The following is a 16,514-nucleotide window of genomic DNA, read 5'->3' as shown; positions in this document are numbered from 1 at the left end:
ATACAAGGAAATCAATGAATGCCTAAAATATTAGATATCTGCATTGTATAAAGTCAGAGTTTTCAAATATATGCAATAATCCTTGATCCTTTTAGCCTCACTGTTATTAAACCCCAAATTTAAAAAGAACAGCATATCTTATGAAATAGACTCACCCTGGCTTAAGGTTGCATAAGCCTAAGCTAAGAGGTCAAATTAAATTGTTAGTCCCTGCCTATGCATAGGCAGGGAACTAATGTTTCCAGTAGTGGTTACAACTAGTTTTTTCAACCAAAGCATGTCAGTTTCTAAAGTTAAAAAACAATTTATTTTATAATTAATTTTTAATTATTAATTCTTATTGGATACAAACAATTTTGCCAGGGGTAAAAATGATTTTATGAACAAAAAGACTGAAATAAATATATCTGGAAACTTCTTCCAGATTCAGGAAAACAAATTCTAGAGAATTCCTGGCAGGTCCTCTTGCTATTTCGTCTCAACCTCATTTGAAACAAGGTGCAGAGGGGCAGGAATTGGTGCTGGTACTCGAGAAGAAGAAAAGTGGCAATGAGACAACTTCTTAGAAAAAAACTCAGAGATTGGATGGACTTTGACTGGTCAGAGTAGAAATTGAAATGCATATTCTGTTACTACCAACACAAATACCTCTGCAAAGGAAAAAGCGATTCAAGGAGCAACTAGGATTGATGTGTTAGTGGAGAGGCATTATGTATCAAGCATGAATGTCATCATCTACAGACAAGAAGCGGGCAACAAGATTTGTTAATAATTTCCTTTTTCTGGAAATAGTGTCTTTTTTTGTATTGTGTCCAATTCGTTCATGGAGTGGGCATGACAGAAGCGAGATTGACTTCCTAATTTAGCTATTGAAAATCTTCGACTACTTTTCTTTTGTAAAAGCCAGTCCTCCTCATCCTCATAGAGAATGGACGCTTCACCTTGAGCACATTATTATGATGAGTTTTCCAACACTGGACCCGGGGCAGATACTTCTCAGAGAGTCAGTTGAAGATGGTTATCACATGATGAACAATATTGATGCCCAAAATCTCACTGCAGCTTCATTCATCTTCAGTGATACATGGTTGTACCTTATGATGCAGGCTTTCTTGACAGGCAAACTACAAGACCTATTTTCCTTCAGATTACAATAGCTGTAACTTTTTTTTGGTAAAGATGTTAAGGAAAAATAGTAACATAATTGACAAAAATAACTCCATCTCTTCCCCTCAAGTATTTAGCTCTTGTGCTCTGACAAAAATTTCAAAACAAATTAGAAAATTAACTTTAATTATTTAATACCTTGTAGCTCACGCTTCAATAACATGGTTGGTGACTGACACTGACAATGTTATTAAAGTTCATCCTTATCTCTTATCATTTTTATTTGATAGTACCAATCTTCAACCTTATGTATGTTAAATGTCTTATAATCTATTCCGCTGTTAAAATATACCGCTTCCAATAAACTCTTCCGAAAACATAAAAATGATGTCATGGAGCAATTGGGTATGAACTCGTGACTACATTTTTGTAGCTGATCTCCCTTACCGTCACAATAGACATGGCATTGAGTCAATCACAGTTTTCAAGCAACAGGTAGCATAGTGGGAATCATGATTTGGTCTTACAGCAGGTCTAATTTTCACATCTATCCACATTTACCTCTCAACTTTTCTCAAAATTTCACAACACATACACCTGGTTTCCATTTGTTTGGGCTTCCTTCATTAGAGATTTCTATTGAACTATGCAAGGTAAAAACTTAATCATACCCATTTCAAAACTTGGAGCATTTTAACGGTTAAATTGTTACATTTACCTAGTTAAATGCTTAGTCGATTGAATTTCAAAGGAGGCTTACATGTTTAAAGAGTAAGCCTGTTTTAAATTCTTCCAGTCTAGATTAAGTAGAAATTATAAAATTTGCAGCAGTGGCGAACATATGAGACTTTGAATTGTGTAAGTGAATGTTTCCTATTTGCATATGTCTCATCAGATTGTAAGCTTTAGCAAGTTGGTGAAATTATCCAGTCTTAGTGGTCAGCACCCATACACACAACATTTATATGGAGGAAAAAACTACATATTTGAATAATTGAGATACTGCTTTATTAATTTGAACTTAGCTGAAATTTTAAAAATTAAATCTAAAATTCAAGAGAAAATCCCCGACCAATTGAGTTTTTGTCTTGCATTGTCAGCTAATTTAGGAAAATGTAAAAGAGGAAAATAACATAGGCAATTTTGTAGATTCTAATCTGGGCAGCACAAAACTTGGATGCTTTTTGTTATGCTAAATAGTGTTATTACTTCATACTTAATTCAAAAAGATTCAAATTATGCTAAACAATGATTAAAGTTATTTATAATTTACTTGAGAGTTATTTTTATTGATCTGAATCTCTTTAATTTTACTGTATATTTATTTCATTTTTTTTAATTCAAAAAATTCAATTATTCAATTTTATTTTACATTTGTTAAAATATTATTTTATTGTTTAAATGTAATTCAACATTAGTTGAGTATATTTTAATTTAAAAAGTAAATTTCTTCTACTATTTATTATTTTTTACATTACAATTCTAAAATATTATAACTTAACAATCAAACTAAACTATTTTCCCTCCCTTGTCATGTTCAAAATATAATTTAAAAAAAATTGCTTATGTACAGATTGTGACATCATTTATTTTAAGTATTCTTATGTTTTTAAATTGTGAAATACTTGCAACAAATTTTAAAATTATTTTTTTCCCAATATTCTTATACTCCTTAATCTTAGAAACACTCTAACTAAATCAACCATTCTTTGGACAGCCGAGAAATACTAGGGAGCCAGAGAGGTTTTCCATTGATTAAGCACCGAAGTCTTCTTATGAACTGCATTAGAATGCAAAAGCAGTTGACTTTTGTTGTTGAGATCTATTTGAATAATCAAGGCTACGATCTCTTAAACAACACCACCAAGTATATAGCCCACAACAAAATGCATTATCTTAGTGTTTTTTCTTAAATAATAGGCAGGGACTCAAGCTCTACCAGAGCTCTTGTTATGTGTTTGGAAGATACAGCTGACCGATATGCATAATTTCCATGATAAACTGCAACTGTGTTTGGGGGGAAAACTGATTGAATTGTAGATGTGCCATTTTAAAATCTTATCAACTCACAAACTCCCTAATATCTTTGCTTTCATGTAGTGATATAAGATGATATGATAAATCTACCAAGTGGGGAAAATGCAATACCTTAAGCTAACAAAATCATGCCAAGATAGCACTCCGAGTAGTGCTTTAGATGAGTTAAAGGCCTAAAGCTTACTAATTGTGTTATCTTGATCAATTCAATTATAAAGGGTTTTAAGTTTTAATATGTTAATGAGCGTTCAAGCCTGCAGAAATAAAGTAATGACTTGAATCATAAGTAAAGAAAAGAGGCACATTTAAAACAGATTATGTATAATTGTAAAGACAAGCTAAGTTGTCTTGAAAATAAATAAGAAACCTGCATCAAGATTGTCTTAAGATTGGGGTGCAAGATCAGAAGATTCATTGGATTTGGCATGTTTTTCATTGATGTCAAAAGATGAGTTATGTTAGCATTGTGATAAGGAGATGAGCCTGTAAGGAAGGTTGTTGACAGAGCTATTCTCATGATGCAGCTAATGACACAGTCTGAACTGAGGGTATGCATGAGGATTAATGCACCCTAGCATTGTGTTGACAGGAACAAAGTTCACTATGACAGGAATTTAAATATGCGGTGAAAGTTTTGACTTCCGTCTAGTCTGCAACAGGAACATAACAGTCTGTGAAAGGAACAGAAAGATGTGGCAACAGGAAGGCTATTTACGAATTTCAAAACAGAAAATAGTACAGTGGATTACTCTGTCACCCAAACAACAGGAAATCTGTAAGAGAATGTTTTCCTTAACAGAAAACATTTAGTTCAGTATTGAAATAATTGGAGAGTAGTGATAAAAAATTGTTGTGGTCATTTATCAATGTTAGCTATTGAAGAACTTTTAACTCATGATTACAAATACATTATACATGATTCTAAAGAAAGATCAAAATTAGTTATTACTGATATTCTTTACAAACAGTAATCATTGTAAAACAAAATTGATGCCAAGGAAATACTACAGCAATTACAATCTGGACTAAAGACAGTTTGTAAATTGTTGTTTAAAAACGAGCCCACGTTTTTCATATGGAATCAATTTGGAATGGAGTTTAATAAAAGAATGATTTGCTAAAAGGAATGCGATCTGCAGAGTTTAGTATCACTGGTTCCTTTATTGAAGAGAAATGGTTTTTAAGAGTAGTCTTGGGTATAAAAGGTAGCCACATTGATGTGAATCAGCTTCTACTTCTAATATGGTATAAAAGGATATTATGGAACTTCATAAACAGATTTGTTTGGAAATAACAAGGCTTTAATATCTCTCAGAAAGAATCATTATATATGCATTAATTATACAAAAAAAAACAGATATACATAATTCTAAAACAAAATCATTTCATAGTAGGAATCTATGAGTCTAAGTCATTTCACAGTATGAATCTATGATTCTAGTACGAATCTATGAATCAAAGTCATTACAATGAAAAAGAAAATAATAATAAAAATTAAAAAGAAAATACTGGACAAATCCTGGCATGAATCCGGATCTGGCCTCCGTGGTACAAAACTGGTAACTAGGATATTTCTTCATATAGCAGAATGGTAACGAATGTAACAGTGTCTCTCAATAGAAACATGAGTTAATTGGATCAGAATTAAAACTGTGAAATGTATATGCAATTTTGAAAATGCTAATGATTGTCTTTGCAAAGATTGTGGATAAAGAGAGATCCGAAAAGTGCTCCCTTTGCAAGTTGTAAAGACTTCTTTATATTGCAGACTTGTTGACATGTTTTTATTATTAACCAATGCAGACTGAAGATTGACAGAATGATGTTGAGTGATAAGACTACAGTTGCAGAATTGATTGAAGGTGTAGAACAATGACATTGAGAGAGGTTGTTGATTTGATAACATGTTGACATGTTTGTCATTGATTGAAAAGAAGAGAGCCTGATTTATATTTTAGACATATTGTATTCAAATGCATCGTATTGAAACAAAGTAATCCTTTGACCTGAACCATTCATTGTATAACTTGGAAGTGGCTACTTCTATAAGTTGCTATGTGAGGCAATGTTAATGCTAGTGAGGCAGTAGTGGCTATGTCAGACAGTGTATGCTATGTGAGATATTAACTTGGCTATGTGAGGCATTATCTTGGCTATGTGAGGTTGTGTATGCTATGTAAGGCCTTACCTTGGTTAGTGAGGCCCCAATGTATGCTATGTAAGGCATCATTTATTGCTAGTCACGCATAATAATATAGGATATTCAAAAGTGATTTTTTTCCTTTAGGGGTTTTCTAGTATAAACATGGTGTTAACAATTCTAATGTGTGCATTGTTTATACTGCCTTGCATCTAAAGCACATAGACTTGATGATGTTAAAGTAATCATTGAATACGTCATTAGTTTAAAGTTTCAAATTGTTTCAAAGATCACTGATTCACCCCCCTCTCAGTGATCGTGGTATTCCAACAAGATTAATAAAAATCACCAAGGACAACTTTGTTGGAAGTAATTATGATCATTGATGAATGAACAGAAAACTATATTAGTACATGAATTTCAATTGTCTTGAAAAATTGTGAGGTTTTTACTATTTTCATATAATTTATGTTGCTTGGATTACACATCTTCAAACTAGTTCTATTTTAAGAGATAAGACAATATAGTAGTTTTAACCCCTAAATTAATGTAAAACTTACAACTCAATTATATTAGAAAATTTGTATATAGAAAGAAATCAAATAATTATTATATATATGTACCTACACCCTGTACAACACACATTCGTTTTTGTACAACCCTATGGCAATCCAATTATCTCGTATGACTCTTCAATTGTCTTGTGTGCTTAGTTTTCCTTCCACATGAAAGTGGCAACATTGTGTATAGATAATGGAACTTATTACTACCATACGACACCTCCAACATCTTCCCACATGTACCGTACAAACTCTGACCACTGTTGTAGAAGAAGCAACACAATGGAAAATTCAAACCCTACAACCTCAATATCATTTGCATGGGAGCTTCTTGGCAAGTTATGAGTCATACGGAAACATCTTCAGAGATTGCTTAGAGTTGTGCAAGTAGGATTCTTTTAAGTACAGATACATCAACTTTTTTCCTGCAGACTCTTCCATGTCATACATAAAAGTTTTCCAGCACATGCCTGATATTTAGTGTTGTATGGTCACTATTTCTTAACCACATACAAGTGGGACAGCTGCTCTTGGTGGGCTGCGTACAAACACTTCCATTGATATGACAACCATTTTGGATTTGGCATGCCTGTAATGTCCCCATTTTTGCAAGCATCAAAGTCTGATGGATTAGCCTATCAATGACCCACGTAGGTTAAGGTAGTTTAATAGAGAGTCCCCTTTTGTCAGAGATCAGTGTGTATTCTTTGTCAGATCTCAGTATATATTCAGGTTTGGATTTCATTAGACTCTGTTTGGCCCACTTACTATTTACAATGAGTATTTGAGGAAGGTCAAGGTTACTATTTATAGCATGGCACTTGAACAAGCTATAATTGCAATAGATGGTTTGATCAAATAATGAGGGATTTACTTTTAATATAAAGTCAGTGGTTGAGAGAGAGGGAGTCTTACTATTTTTAGTAAGGTAGTTGGGTGCACAGTGGACATTATGGTTAACTCGCAGGTTCAAATAGAATTGAGAAGTAATGATAATTTGTGGACTTGCGTTAATTTAATTACTGATAAAATGATTACTTATTAATTATTATTTGCAAAATACAATTATAAAGTCAACAAGTGTACTTTATAGTTGATGGGGTCATGACACTCGATTAAAATCACTTAAAATATATTTTGTAATGGCATGAGTGAGCACCCAGTTTGAGGAGATAATATAAAGTTTTTATTGAAAACCCAAAAGTGGATTTGAAAGTGAATTTAAATGCTATTAAGGAGATTGGTGTTATAAGAAGGTCTGAAAAAGCAAATAGATTCATTATTGTTGATCATTTTGTCTTTTGACTATGTTTTTGGGGATTTGTGGCAATGGAAGAAAAACCAGGGTTTCATCCATTTTTATGCTTTGAAGAACAAAAACTCTTCATTGTAATGACAAGCTTGAGGCTATGAGGGATCAGCTAAATCCTTTCCATAGTATGGGCTTCATCGAGGATTCCAATCTGAACATAAAGAGCAGATCTGTGCAAGGGGTTGAAGCATTTTTCAAGTCTCATCTATTGCAGACCTGTAGCTTCATTATTGCAGCAATTGTTGATTAGATTTCATACTTTTTATCTTGCTACTGCAGTAACACGTGAACAGTGAAACACTATAGTATATCAGCTTGAAGGATTTGATTGAAGTATATTAATTTTGTCATATTTGTTAAATGTTGAGCAGATTGAAGGTAATCATCAAGATATTAAAGCATTTGTTTGCAGTATATTGAGCCCTTTTACCAGTCATATTTAGTGTTGCAACACCTAAAATTTTGATATCAGAATTTCTCTTCATATTTGGGCATGCCTTTGTTGTAATAGGAAAATTAATGTTGTTAATTGAAAATAAGGGAAAGTCCATTGCCTATTTGTTACTTGTGACAGTATTTTCCTCAAAGTCTTTGGTTACTTCCTTTATTTCGTATTCCTTGGATTTCTTTATACCTGGCATCAAATTCTGAAAACTCAAAGAAACTTTATATAACTATCAAATTTCTAGACAAACATATTATTTGCATAGAAAATCAGTGGGTTGGTGAAGTTTGAGACTGTTGGGGTTCTAACAATGGTATTAGAGCGGTTTCTTGCCAACCTATTGGGGTCACAAATTATTAAGTTCACATGTTTGAAAATTTGAGTGATCAACACTTTATAGTTGGGATTATTTTTCAGTTGAGCAGAGAGTTGGTTTTGTGGCTAGAATTAAAGATGGAAGATTGTTGCCTATCTTCATGTTCTACTGAAGAAGCAAAAGGCACCCAATCTGGAGAAAAGACTGAAAAACCTGAAACAAGAACAATGATGAATCAATTGTAATTTGCATTGTATAGATGATTCACTTTCACATAAAAGTGTGCTTATAACCCACAGGACTGATTTTTTATGACAGCAGTCTTCCACTCCTACATTATGATGACTCTCAAGTCATTGCGAAATTGGAAAATATTATAGGAGTGACCTTGAGTCTTGGTACTCATGATACAAATGTGAGGAATGAGGATTGCATGGAAATTTGTTCCCATAACAGTTCTGATTTACATGACAGCAGTGAAGAAACTTTGCATCAGTATAAGACAGCGGTGAAGAATCTTTGCATCAGTATAAGACAACAGTGACTACATGTGTTGAAAATTGGGCAGAGCGATGGTCAGTGATAAAAAAAATAGAGACCTCCATGATAGAAAGAAGTTCAGATAATTATGGTACCCAATCAGATATCGAGGAATCGGCTTAGTATCATATTAATGAGCAATCAGTACTGTGGGTAAGAAAATTATAGGAGTACGACTGGAAACATTATTTAATAATCCCTACTAAGTATGAATCCCAAAGACTTAGCGAGAGGAAGTATAGTCATCCAATGAATAGAAACAATTGCGGCATCACTAATGGAAATACCAGAGACAGTGTTGAAACTATCAGGGCAATCTACTTAGCAAATTCAACAATGATATAGATGGTAGTTAGCAAAGAGTAGATGATGGATAAAAACAGTGAATAGGAATAGTGGGCTTAGATAAGGAAGATGAAAAAGAAAATATGGACAGATAGGCCTCCAACAAATACGAAATGAGGGAATCATTCAATCTAATCAGATATGAGTGAAGGAAAAATGACGTAGTACTGATATATTGAAGCTCTATATATATTTTCAAGGATTGGAATGTATATATATAGATATAGGAATAAATGATATATATAGTTTATAAAGATGAGGATCTAAATATGAGAGATAAAAGATCTATATACACTATTAATCAAATAGGCAGAAGGGGAAGTATATGAAATTTTGTAAAGACAAAGTTCTAATTGAGAATTTCAGAGTAAGCAAACGAAAGGTCCTAACTAGGGACATTACAACCATCGAGTTGTCACATGAAAGTACACTAGAAATGGGTACAAATGATGCACTGTATGTTGAGGATTCATGTCAAAATGAGTCTTATTTCTAAAGTCAGACCTTAGAAAACAAGTCAAGAAATTCAATTAGCAGCTTCAAATCCTAAGATCATTAATTTGGATAGACTTGCAGTTACATTGGAAGCAGAAATGTGTGTAGAGAATGTTACAAAATAACTTCCACCTTACCAATAGAGCCATCTTTTGAGGTACACAGAAGCAGTGAGAAAGTGGTTGATGTGTGCACTAATGATAGCACACATGATGTTGCTTATCATGAGGCGACTGATTTAGATGCAACCTCATATCATGGTGCATATTTTTGGTCAGAACAGTTGCATGGAAGGTTTCAGAGTCTTTATTATTTGGTTGGGCAACTTAAGGTTAATGACCACATGATTGTCACAACCATAGGGAACTTTAATGTTGCCCATCATATGTTGGCTACCTTTGGTTGGAGTACTCCTTTGATGAATGAGTGTTGTGATAGTGGCTTTTCCTTCACAAAATTCCATGCACATTGAGAAGCCAATGCAATAATAAAGCGTAACTACTTATAGTTATTGGTTGACAAAGACCATCTTCTCGAGTGGGACTACACTTGTTATGATGCTCTCTAGGGACGGGAGCAAGTTGATAATCACACCTATGAGCTTGAGGTGACTTTGGATTCTTTGAAGAGTGCACAAATCGCCATTTAGAAGTCACAGTCAGGAATTGAGCTCACCTATGAGGTTGAGATGACTTTCGATCTTTAAAGATTGCCCAGTCGACCCTATAGAAGTTGCAATCTCAGAATGAGGAGATTAATGTGGAGTTTAGTTTGGCACATTCTTCACCAGCTACAAATATAGTACATTCTTCTACAGAGGCATTTGGTGATGATCTTATATCCACGGGTTATGGTGATGGATGTGTTCAGGATGTGGCTATGTGTAATGTATTGTTGCCGCACAACTGTCGTATTCTCTCTCACCATAACACCTTAGGACCATATTGTAGCACCATAGGCCCGTACCCCCTTCTATTGTACTAAGTGTAAACTCTTCCGTAGAATGGAATGGTATTGTCTTCAAGTGCTTTCTTGGTTGAGTCTTAGACATTATTGATATATGCCAGATATATATGTATAGAAGATAAATAATAAATATTTGACACTATTACTATGTGAGAATTGCAAAGATAAATACTAACACCACGAACAATATGCTAGAAAGCTTTGATTATGAATATTATTTAGAACATGATAATAGATATCACTAACCAATACAAATTTTTCTTCAAATTAAGACTTCACAAGTTTGAAGCACACTGAAATATCAAAATCATATCTCCAACAACATACTAGGATGGTTGCTAACCACTAAATCTACGAATGCCAAGTAGGGAGGATCTTTCATTTCCAAAATGGCGAACAAGCTAAACCTCAAAGTGGAGTACACATATGCAAATAAATCACTTGCCTACAACTACAATAGACTCAGCCTTAAATATGGCTTTGGGGGAATTTCTCAAGGAGTACAAATGTGTGGACACAACCAAAAACATTTCTGACAATGAAATAAAAAGGGATAGAGAGATAATAATATGAAGTTTCGGGACCATACATACATTTGATTAAATTATTTAATAATATCGAGGACATTACAGTCCTCCTAGATTGAGAATTGCTTTCCCTCAAGAAATCACAAACTCAATCCTAGATATCATGCAAACAGTGGATCATGAATCTCTCTTGTAGTCATCTTTTTTAGTTGAGTTATGTACTATATAGATTTTATAATTGTAGTAAATTACATCATCAACCACCTTATGCATGTCACCATTTATGTATCCATCCATCAAGTGACATGCAAAAGTGTTCTTGGAGTAATCAGCCAACAAATGAGCCCTCTAATCATTTGAAGTCTGAAATAATGGGCGTAGGGTAGATATCTTGGGTTAATCATTGGTTTCCACCTTCCTCACATCTTCAATGTCGAAGTTATATGTCTGAAAATTTCCTTATCTTCTTTACTGAAATTTTTCTCAGTCCTCTATTTGACATCCCTCTTAGCACCACCTTCTTGTCATTCGCCTCAAATGAAAACTCCATCCTTTTGAAACTTTGTGTGTATTGGTCAAGGGACTGCATCCATTGAATGCCCAATATGACATTTGTGCCATCCAGATCTATCACAAAGAAATCATCTGTCACTGTATAGTTTCCCATGGTAATGCCTAGTTGTTGAATCACATAAGTGCAGAGCAATAAAGTTTCTCATACTACCTTGTCCTTGAATCCCCCATGCTTCATCGTGTGCAAATCCTTTTTAGAAACCGATGATTAATTAATGAAATTAAGCTTGGCACCACTATCAAGCATGACTGTGACTCATTCCTCATGAAGTGTGCCACGAACTCGAAATATACTACCTTTGAAAGTTGCACAACGTGTAGAACCCTCATTTTGCACAAGTGTGGCAATCCTCTCCACATGACTAGTTTATTCCTCTTGTACTTTGGATAGTTGACTTTCTTCCTCATTAATTGACAAACTCCAATTCCTTTACTAATTGGTTGTTTGAAATTTGGTCAAACACTTAACAAGAAAACTTCAATAGATCAAATATGTTGTTCTTCGTAGTTTTGTATTTAATTCAAGAGTTATTTGCATATAAACATGAAATGAAAATTCTGATTTGAAAAGCAATTCTCCCAACACAAGAATAACCCTGAAGTTTTATTCAATAACATTAATGGCTGCAATGAAATAAATAAAATACAAGAAATGAACCTGATAGTAGAATGGCTCATAAAATGGTTACAGCAGACCCCATTATGCTTGCCCTACATAACTCAACAAATCCAACTTAGCAATTGCATTGCAACATTGATTCCAATAATAGTCACGTCCACATATTTGGACAATAAACAATGTTTAACTACAACAGCCCAGTCTGATTGCAAACTTCATGCCAAATGGTTCATAAAGATGCCAGCAGCAAGGTGAATATGCACATTTCCAATAAATACCCAGGTCTGCAATAACCCAAATGTTTAATTGCAGCCAACTGTGGTGCCTAGAATGCAACATCTATGATGCATATAATTCCCAACTGTAATTGATAATTGCAGATGCCCAACTCAGCCAATTACTTTCAGTATTTAATGCTCTCAATTTGCATATATTAGAACAATCAGCTCTCAACAATAATTTGCAGCTCACTTTTTTCAATACAATTCTCAGACTTCAAACCCTCAGCCAGCGACAAAGAAATAATAATCAATTGGATAAACACTCCTTAGCCAAAGTTAATACAGAAAGAGGAGACGATAATAAAACTCAGAAGTCCAAAATACCTCAGCTGTGGATACTCAGAATTAAATCTACAATACTTGAGTTGTAGATCCCAAACCCTTATACTTCAGCAAGGGCACAAACTTTAGACCCAGAAATGTCACCAAGACACAAAGTGAAATAAGATCAATAAATGATCGGATGACTTTCTCATCAAATGGCACAAGTTTCTCAAACAAACTCCACAACATTAAAATATAATAAATTGCCATTATAATATTATTAGTAATTGCTTTTGGCTCCCAAAAATGACCTTTTCCACCATAAAACAATATTTTGACACACAAGGCCACTGTTTTTTGTGCCCACAATTTAAAACTTTTCAACCCGGTTCCAACAAGCTATGATAGTGAGGTGACCAACATACAAAACCAACAAAAATAGCAACCTCAGCATATTTAGATGAATAATAATAATAATTCACCTATCTTACAAAAAAAACAGTAGAAGCATCAGAATTGAAATCTAACAACAATAGAGTGATCCTGATGAAGAAAGATGATGAATAAACCTGATAGGGTGCCTTACTATAAATAGATGTTCCCTCCAAGATTCTTGGAACCCAAACCAGAAGCCCAAAATAAAATCTGAGAGCATCACCCAACTTCTCTAACTCAACTAAGCTCATTGGAACCAACAGTCTGACTTACTATAAATAGTAAGTCCCTCAAACAGAGCCAAAACACACCATAGGCTACTAGAAAGCCTATAACCACACAACTAAGACCCTCGCATCCTACTGTCAACTCACAAGGGTCACGATAGTGAACTAACCAACCCAACTGCATGAACCTGAAATCGGGACATTATAGTTTTCTTAGATGGGATGAATATTTTGGTTGAGAGCAGCAAAGAACGACTTTCTACATCAAGTTCTCTTGAGGTTAGTTGTATGATATATGATGCAAGTCAGATTGATGCTAGCTCCCTTGTGATATAAGAGGATCCTCTAGAGAGTTGTTTGTTAGTACACGAAGCTAGTACATCATCTTGATGGGAGACTTGTAGAGTGACATCTGGTTGGGAGTGTGGTTCTCATGTAGATTTGCTTCTCTCTCTTGAAACCAAATCTGTTACTTCATCCTATGTAGCTTGTTTTGAAGTCAACTTGTTACGTCACATAGTCGATTTGATTAGCTTAACGTTGCAAAAGAAATGGTTGATTTTGTCTCATTATTTCTATGGCATGGATTCGTTTATTGGGTGCATGCTTGAGAGTTTGAAGTTTCAGGGTGGTCCATTTCAACTTGCTTAAGATACTCTAATATGAGGTTTCTGCGACATTTAGCGGTTGGTGGGAGAAAGTGTAAATACTCTGACCAAAGTACTTATATAGATTTTGAGGCTAGGTTTGCAAAGAGAATTACTAGAGCTCTTGTCATATCAGTTGTTCGAGGTCATAGATTGGATCTCTTGATTCCAGATTTATTAGCGATGATCCATTGACACAAGTTGGAGCTTTCTACCATAACTACACAGTGAGAAGAGCTCATCATTTTTCTTTTGATCCACATGTGGAGGACTTAATGATGGATAGGTGTAAATTGGCTCTAGGATTATAGCTTCCTTTGTGGGATGGGTGTTTTCCATCTATAATAGATGGGACTAGTGGCTACAAGTTGGATTACTTACAGAGTTGGCACATCCATGGGAGCCTTGCAGAGGATGAAGATTGTGGTTATGTTCTAGACACTTTCAGATGTTCTTATCTCCATAGTACAAATGGATTTTGTTGTGAGGTTTTCACACCATCGCCCCAAAATTTTGGGGACCCCCTTTTTTTTTCGATTGCCTTAGCAATTTTCGGTCCAGAGGTTTCAAATTTGAAGATTTCACATCTTGGACACCTTCAGGGCCAGTAGGGAGAGGGTTAGATTTATTTTCAACCGGTTTCAACTTGATTTTCCAAAGCCACCAATTTCATCCTTAGGCCGAACAAATTTTAAAAGAGCAACACTTGGCAGGATAAACTTGTAAATTTTGCACTTAGACGTTTTCTTTTGAAAATTTGGATATAATTGTATAAATTTGGATAATTTTCAAAAAATGAAAATTTTGTTAAATCTGGTCTTTTGGAAAATCTTGATTATTTTTGGTGAAAAGGATTAATTTTTGTGATGGTGAAATAAAATTGCAAAATCGATTTTAGGCTCTAGAGAAATAATTTTATGTGTTAAAAAGCTAAAATTGCTTATAGCTAAATCAATTTGGAGAGAAATTGCAAAAAAAATGGCTTTAATAGATAGAAATTGCCTTGAAAACTTTTTGCCTTTAATGAAATTGGTGTCATTTTTTAGACGTATTAATTACTAAATCTTCATTAAATGGAAGCATTTAACATCTTAAGGCATTATTTAATTTCTTTTTGCAATTTAGAACTAATTGGCAATTTAGACAGTTAATTTTCATCATGGCAAAATTAATTTTGGTTAAGTATTTAATTGTGGGCCATAATTTTGCATTAATTATTTGTTTTTCTTTCTCCCAGGGTCCAAGAAGAAAGTTGGGTAGAGGCCTCTCTCCCATTTCTTCCTCACTTCTTACTTCTCCTTCTCAAGGTGTTAGTGATTTTGCAAGAGCAGATCTGCACTCTTCTTGCTTGCTGAATTTTGTGGAGGGCGAAATTTGTGGGAGCCGAAATTTGTGGAAGATAAAATGCTGATTTTTTCAAGAAGCTGCGATTTTTGCCCTAGGTTGGGTAATTTTATTTGGAGGTGAATTGCATGATAAATTTCTGATTTGCAAAGGGATTTGAAATTCTTGAAAGTCATATCCTAGGTTCCGAAAAGTTGCTGTAAGATTATTGGTTAAGGTGAATTTTCATCATCTAGAGTTGCAAGGGGTGCTTAAGCTGACATCCATCTTTCGTTCTAGTCTAAGGATTGCTCCGCTTGGTTCTTCTTGCCTTCTGGTCCACCACTCTACCATCCCGTAATAGGGCGATGAGCATGGAGGATGGTAGTGCAAGTAAGAATTCCAAGCGGGCAAACACTAAGAAAGACAAAGAGGATATGATGCCCAAAACTTCCTTCTTCTCGAAAATGAAGAGAATATCGACACCAATATCGGTACAGCGGACATGATACGGATGAAGGATAGACTAAAGGAAGGACAATCCCCCTTGGCTATAGGTAGAGGTAATTTTCATCATCTAGAGTTGCAAGGGGTCCTTAAGTTGACATCCATCTTTCGTTCTAGTCTAAGGATTGCTCCTCTTGGTTCTTCTTGCCTTCTGGTCCACCACTCTACCATTCCGTAATAGGGCGACGAGCATGGAGGATGGTAGTGCAAGTAAGAATCCCAAGCGGGCAAACACTAAGAAAGACAAAGAGGATATGATGCCCAAAACTCCCTTCTTCTCGAAAATGAAGCGAATAACCAAATACCAATGGCGGTACCATAAAAGGATATACAAAAGGCAGTTGCACATCACGGCCTAGGCATCGACACTTCCATTACGACCATGATGAGCTACAATGGAGCAGCCCTTTATTTTGAAGACATCAGAGAAGAGGATGTCAATGAAATAGATTTTGGATCGAGGTTGGATGAGTTGGGGAAGGTTGCTATCAAGAAGAAGCATTTGGGCACCATTTTCTCTCTCAATACTTTTCTTGGATTTGAGAAGGATCACGAAAGGATACTACAAGCAGCAAGTGGCATGGCGAAGTCAGCGGAACTCAGGGCGAAGCACACACCTTGTCCTCCTATGGAAGAAGTTAACGAAAGGCTAGCTAAGTTCATTGTCTTAGCTAAGAAGATGAAAGAAAAGGGAAGATTTATATTAGAAGATCATTTGATGTAAGCCCAAGTGGCAATTTTCCTTTCTTCTAGGATAGGACAAGTGTCTATTTCTGATTGGCCACCATTTTGGTGCTTCTCATTGGTTGCCACTTTTTGCACTTTTTTCATTGGTCCATTGATGAGGT

General features: G+C 34.8%; 1 protein-coding gene and 1 long non-coding RNA gene across 3 annotated transcripts in view; one reads left to right on the top strand and one right to left on the bottom strand.

Moving 5' to 3' along the window:
- Positions 1–16,514, top strand: part of LOC149556821 (uncharacterized) — a 215,317-nt gene that overhangs the window by 92,393 nt on the left and 106,410 nt on the right. The window lies entirely within an intron of this gene.
- LOC149556822 (hyperosmolality-gated Ca2+ permeable channel 1.5-like) overlaps positions 1–16,514 on the bottom strand; it is a 211,098-nt gene that overhangs the window by 92,418 nt on the left and 102,166 nt on the right. The window lies entirely within an intron of this gene.

This window comes from Cupressus sempervirens, chromosome 5 (assembly GCF_028749045.1).
Source record: "Cupressus sempervirens isolate cs-2001-9-10 chromosome 5, ASM2874904v1, whole genome shotgun sequence".
NCBI lineage: Eukaryota > Viridiplantae > Streptophyta > Pinopsida > Cupressales > Cupressaceae > Cupressus > Cupressus sempervirens.
Note: the sequence above shows the minus strand (reverse complement) of the source record. Positions and strands in the feature narration are given on the sequence as shown.